This window comes from Monodelphis domestica, chromosome 2 (assembly GCF_027887165.1).
Source record: "Monodelphis domestica isolate mMonDom1 chromosome 2, mMonDom1.pri, whole genome shotgun sequence".
NCBI classification, from domain to species: domain Eukaryota; kingdom Metazoa; phylum Chordata; class Mammalia; order Didelphimorphia; family Didelphidae; genus Monodelphis; species Monodelphis domestica.
The window spans coordinates 544,052,222-544,058,632 of record NC_077228.1 but is presented as its reverse complement, the minus strand read 5'-3'; the positions used below and the strand labels follow the sequence as shown (position 1 = coordinate 544,058,632).

Here is a 6,411-nt window from a genome sequence, read left to right as displayed (position 1 = left end):
TGTCTCTAGGAGAGGAGAAAGGGAGATTTGGGCTCAAAACGTTTTTAAAAGCTTAAACATTGATTTACTGTGTAATTGAAAAAATGAAATGGTACCAATAGTGATTTAGAACCTTCTTGTGACTATAGACAGCTTTGGTTTATTCATCTGAAACTGCTTCTTCATATCCTTTGAACCGTTTATCAATTGGGAAGTGGCTTGTACTCTTATAAATTTAATTCAGTTCTCTCTGTATTTAGGAAGTGAGGCCGTTATCAGAGAAATTTGCTGTCAAAAGTTGCTCCCAGCTTTCTGCTTCCATTCTAATCTTGGTTTTGTTTCTACCGAACTTTTAACATTTCAGTTAAGTCTCCATTTTACATCTTGTAATGCTCTTTGTCTCTTGTTTCTCCCTCAGTTCTTCCTGTATCCCTTCCTTTGCTTATGGTGTCCCCCTTTTGTCTAAGGTGTGACTATTGGTCTCCACCTAGTCTGTCAGCTAGTTTAGGAAAGGCAGCTTCCTCTGGCGATCTCTGGCTTCCAGGGTCTACTGGGGGACAAGGGCCTCAGACGCAAGTCTCCAGGCTCTCCCTACTTCCGCTTGGCAAGAAATCAGCCCATTCGGCGTCCCCGATGTCTCATCTGGTATCTTCTCTTAGGCACTGGGCAACAGTCTTCATTCTCGGGGCAGCTCTGACTTCAGAGCTCTTGGTCCTCCAGATCCAAATTTTCCCATTAAGTCACAGTATCTCCTGAGCTCCAATTACTTCTCATTTCACTCACAATTCAAAACTCACTTCCAGTTCATTCAAATAAATCCAAGCAATTTCATTACGTGCTTCGGAAAGTAGAACCTGATAAGGGTCTAATCGGCACGCGCACACACCTGTACCAGATGGCTGCTAAGTCACGAGAAATTCATTTCAGAGTTGTAAATTCCGCTCCTTTTCTGGCAGAAGTCCCGAGAGGGGAATCCAGATGCGTGTCTGTGTTAAGTAATTCATTCCCAGGTGTGGACAAAGAGCATCGGTGCCACGGGACATGTTCCACAGACAGGTGTTCGTTTCCACATCAAACAATAAACTGAAATAATTTTCCACGAAGGTAACACGAGACAGTATGTAAGTTACTGTGAAGAAAACTGACTGTGCTAAAGTTACTTCTTTAAAGCAGATTTAATTATTAGTAGAAGAATGTGGTCCCATGAGCCTGTGAAGATGGGATTCCCTCTCCACTGAATCACCCAAAGTGGATCCACCCCACTTATCCCAAGTGTGGGGAAGTCTGTGACCCACATGTGCGAACGTGGGTGACAAATCAGAACCCGCTGACTGCCCCTGGGCAGTCCTAAGCAAAACTAGAGGCTCTACTGGGGCCCCGTAAAAGTAGAGGAAGGCACAGGAAGTGACCAAAGGAAGGTCTTTCAAATGGAGAGAACTTTCTGTGAGGAGGTCTTTCACCTTCAACTTGACCCTGGAGGAGCTCAGGCTGAGGACCTTGGACTGCTTTCTATTTTCCCTTAGAACTACCCAGTGGGTGAGTGAAAGAGGCTGATTCCTTCCCCTGGCTTGTTCTGAAGGTACTATACTAGCCTCTGGAGAGGCCCCTCATCTTGGGGGAGCCTTGTGGCTAGAACCCTTGTTTAATTGGCCCCTGGGGCTTGTCTGGTTCAGACCTGGCCTCTCTCTGGTTTCTTTCTGGATTCGAGATTTGCTATGAGAGGAAGAAGCAGGGTCGTGATTAGAACAATATCCCATCCCAGGGGAGAAACTCTCTTAGCTGTGCTTGCTTCCAGCTGACAGTCAGTCACTAGTCTAGGGTTAACCCTGTGGCAAACATTCCTGACTAGAGAGCCCTGCCTGAGTTCATCCCCTCAACCTGCCTGGCAGATATACCCAGGCATAGCACTTCTCAAACTGCCGCCTGTGTCCTCAGACATCCTGCTAATGCAAACTCAAAACGATAGGAAAGTAGAGTTCCTCAAATAGCCAGACCTCATTCATCACCACTCAGGGCTGGAAGCCGATTCACTTCCTCAGATTTCCTTAATAGCAACTTCATTTATCCTTTACTGATCAAGTAAAGCTCGCCACTTCTGGGACTTCCTCGACTCCTGTTACATCTTGGAACCACCCTCTGTATTGTCACAATCTTCAGAAGTGACTACCAAGAGTTCTTCCAAGGAAACTTACTCTGATAGGAGCTTTATTGTTATTACTGTTGTGTCTGCAAACCAAACACGTCCCACAGAAGTGTTCATCACTTCCAGCTCTCTCTTAACTCAATTCCTGACCAGCAGCAATCAGAAAAGGCGACCTTGTTAGCAGCATTCCTGATCCAAGGCGCTCTCAGATTTCATGCTGTAAGAGAATTTAGTGGCGCGCTTGGAGCTCGGTCAGGCGCCAAAGAGGTCAAGGCCATCCACTGCATCTCTGGCCTTGGTGAGAAAAGGCCTGCTAGAGGTGGTACCAGTGCTTTCATGCAATACACACCTCCATATTCCCCATGGAGGGATAGAAGGCACACATCACACACACGCTAAAAACTCACGAAGGGAATAAAGTGAAAGACGGCGAGCTTTGGTGGGCGAGCTTTGATGGGCAGCTCAATCCCGACAGCTCCCTCTTTGGCCGTGGACAGCATTTTCTTCAGGAGTCCCTTATGTGGTTATCTCAGCTGATTGTTTCCTTGTTCACAGTATTGCTGTTACTGTATACGCTGTTCTCCTGGTTCTGCTCACTTCACTCTGTATCAGTTCCTAGAAATCGTTCTAGTCATTTCTTGTGATGCAATAATATTCCATTACAACTATATAACACAATTTGTTCAGCCATTCCCCAGTGGAGGGTCACCCCCTCAGTTTCTACTTCTTGCCCCTGATTCTGGGGCAGAGACTGAGGCTTATACAACTTTGGCTCCCTTAAATCCAATTTATGCTTCAGGCAAAAGATATCACTAGTTGCATCATTTTGGTTTTCTTTGAGTATGAAAGACAACAGCCACCAACCAAGCAGTCCAGTGCCTGGCACCTGATGAGCATTCTATAGATGTTGATCCATCTCCTCTCCCTCTCCCTCCTCTTTCACTGTCCCCTTCCCTTTTTCCTCCTCCTCCTCCCCTACTCCTTCAGGACTCCATCTCCTGCCCCTGCCCCTGGTCCCCACACTCCCCACACCCGACTCTCTCTCCTCTCCCTACCCATCTCATCTCCCTCTTCAACTCAGCCCCATTTCTTTTCCCCTTTTGTTAACCTCCTTGATCTTCTTCCTAATGCTTCCTTCCCTACATGGGTCCTTTTGTTCTGTTGGGTTTCAGCCTTTTCCCTTCTCCCTTTCCCTCTGGAACTTCTTTCAGTTCTTCCTCCTTCCTGCTTCTTGTCTTTTCTCTCCTTCACTCCTTTGTCTCCTTCTCGTTTTCCCCCTCTCCTCCCTCCTCTTCTGTTCCTTGAGTGGCCGTGGGCAGGTCACCTCCTTCTCTCATCTGCTCTTCAGTTCTTGCCCCGTTACTCTCCTTCGGCTCTCCCTAGTCCAGAGGCTGGTGACGCCTGCTAGAATGTACTTATCCCCTCCAACTCTATCTCTGGGCTTTTAGCTTCCCTGAGTCCCTGCTCAGAAATCTTGACTCGATTCCCACTGCCTCCAGCATGAAGCCCGAAGTCCTCCCCCTGGCATGAAGCGCCTCCCCCAATCTGGCTCCCCTCTACCCTTCCAGCCTCACTGCCCCTTATTCTTTGTCATATCCTCTTCATTCCAACCAGATGGTGGCTCCAGATTCCATCTACCCCCTCCAGCATTGCCTTGCTTGAATGAGTTCTTTCTTCATTCCTGCCTTTCTGAGCCCGAGCCAGTCAGGCCTCAGGTCAAGGGCAAGCTGGCTCTTCTGGGGAATTTCCCCACTTGTTGGCAGTTTGTTCTACTCAGATGACTTTGCCTTTGTTATCTTTGAACAGAGTAACATTCGCTGATATTTATGGGGCTGAGAACATGCCCATTTCTCTTGTTTGTGGTAGCAATCCCTTGAAGGAGGGCCACCTTTGCATCCCCATTTTTCTGAATCAGAAAAGAGCCCCAGAGCAGGTCCAGTCATTTGCCCAGGGTCCCACTTCAGGAGATGAGATCAGACCCTGAGTCTCTCCTAGCACACCTACATGTCATGGCACAACTGGCTAAAGAGGCTTCCTGAAAGCAGGATCGCCAGCATCTAGCCCTGGGCACTGTAGATTGTGGGTGTTAAGTAATTTGGGGGGGCACTCTTGCCAGGGTGTTGTCTAGCCATCCTCCCCCAGGCCTTTCCCCAAGGTCTTAGGCAGCTGCAAGGCAGGACCACCCCCTTCCCCACAACGAGTGAGCTCTGGACAGTGGAATGGTGCCCTGAGAGCCAGGACCTACCAAGGGAGGGGGAATGGCTTCTTTCCACCATCTTGTGACAGAAAGTCACACAGATTGAAGAACTGAGTGGGCACTTAGTCTGTCGTTTCATAGAAGAGGAGACCCCCGAAGCAGAAAAGGCACTTTCCACCAAGCCCCCAGTCCTAAGCAGCCCAGGCAGGTGTGTCTCCTCCTCAGTCCCCCAACCCCAACATGCTTCCCTCCTCTCTGGAACATCCCCTCTTAGCTTAGGTGCCATGGAGGTTTCTGGGTGTCCTGGTCCTTCTCTTTGCACCCAGTAGGCGCTCTTGCTTTGAGAATGATGTGGACAGATGGTTGTTTGTCCCTTCCTGGACCTTGGGCCCTGCTCCGGAAGCCCTTCTTCCACGAGGAGGGTCTCCTGTCTAGGGGAGGTCAGACGGATGCCGCCTCTAAGGCAGCCCTATGCAGAGACCAAGGAAAGGAAGCTGAGTCCTGGAAGAGCCCTGCTGGTGAGGGAGGATTCTCTGGCCGAAGGCTCCTGGCGGTCCCAGGCCATGGCAGGGCTCGTTCTAACGATTTCATTCCCAGCGGAGAAAGCGAGATCCGGGCGGTGACGGGATTTGGCCAAGATGATGGAGAGGGTTTGAGCCCGGATGGAAACAGAATCTCTGAGCTCCCGTCCAGCCTGCTGCTTCCCCAACAAAGAGAACTCTGTTATTTCGTGATGAAGAAGCTGTTACAGACTGGCCCGTGACTGGTTTTACACTTCATCTACTAGCTGAGATAACTGGGTTAACTGCTGGGTTCAGGTCTGCTCTGTTAGGGCCAGGAGTCTGCTTTGGGAAGGGTCGACAAGCCCAGGGCAGGCAGAGCCAGACCCTGAGCTAATCAACACAGACAATATATGATCGCAGGACAGTTTGCTTTAGTAACTGAGGCAAAGGCGGGAAGTGGTTGGGGATTGGCCAAAGGAATATTCATCCCCCTGACCCCATCAGATCTGCTCATCTCTGCCGAGGGACTTCTTGGAGAACTTCCTCCTCTGCTTCTCCCTAACCCTGACCGTAACTGAGACACTCAACTATCCCCCTTCGTTAGAATCAAGGAAAGGGTCTGCACAAGGGAAGGTGTGAGAGCCCAAAGGATCCAGACTTGATCTCAGTCTCTGGAGATGGATCAGCTTTACCAGGAGCAGCAATCAGGAAACCGGGAAAGGGGAGCCACCAAGAAAGCTGCAGCCGCCTCCTCCCGAGATTCTCCGGAGTCCACCAGCTGTCTTGGCCTCCGCCTAAACCCCTTCCAAAGTGGCAGAAACTTCCTGCTGGTCTCGTGCCACTTTCCTTACAGCAAGGCCAAAGCGTCAGTAAATACCTGGATGGGGCTCAGGGAGGCCACAACCCCAGAACTACTCTCTCCTCCGCACCTCGAGGCCCTGTCCTCCGAGGTGCATTCTAGGCTAGACCTTGGCTAAGCCCAGAGAGAGGCATTTGGGGTTTCATGAGCAAGCGACCTTCCAAGAGGTAGGGGTGGTCTCCATGCAGGAGCAGGGGGCTTCCCTGGGCCTGTCTCAGAAGGAGCTGGACCGGGATGTGCTGCTAGAGCCCTACAGCAACCAGTTTTGCCTGGGTGAGGAAGGCTTCCTCCTAGGACTCGGGCTCTGCCTCCTCCTCCCCAGACCCCAGCGGGGTCTTTGTGTAAAAGGCTGAGAGATGACTATTTGGCCTTCAGAGACTGAGAATTCTTATCTTCCTGGACCAAGGAGCTTGTTCTCTCACTCACAAAACATGTATTGGGTCCCTCTTGTGTGCCCAGGTCTGTGCTAGGTGTTGGGAGCACAAGGACAAAATAAAATAGTCCCTGTCCTCAAGGAGCTTACATTCCATTTGAGCCGAACAGCACGGACTCCATTAAGGAAACACAAACAAATACCAAGACTCCCTAGAGGGCTAGGAGAGGCACTCGGTGTGGGAAGGACCAGGAATAGGCTTTGTGGGTTGGAGAGACCAGGACACTTGTGCTTCCTCTGCCCTTTGGTCTTTTTGGAATCCCCTGAGTCATAATGCATACCCCATGCTAACCACCC

At 50.1% G+C, this 6,411-nt stretch overlaps 1 protein-coding gene across 10 annotated transcripts in view; it reads right to left on the bottom strand.

Annotated features, from left to right (window-relative positions):
• The window catches only part of LOC100026020 (zinc finger protein OZF-like), a 515,718-nt gene that overhangs the window by 180,813 nt on the left and 328,494 nt on the right, over nucleotides 1-6,411 (bottom strand). The gene's annotated exons all lie outside the window — the stretch shown is intronic.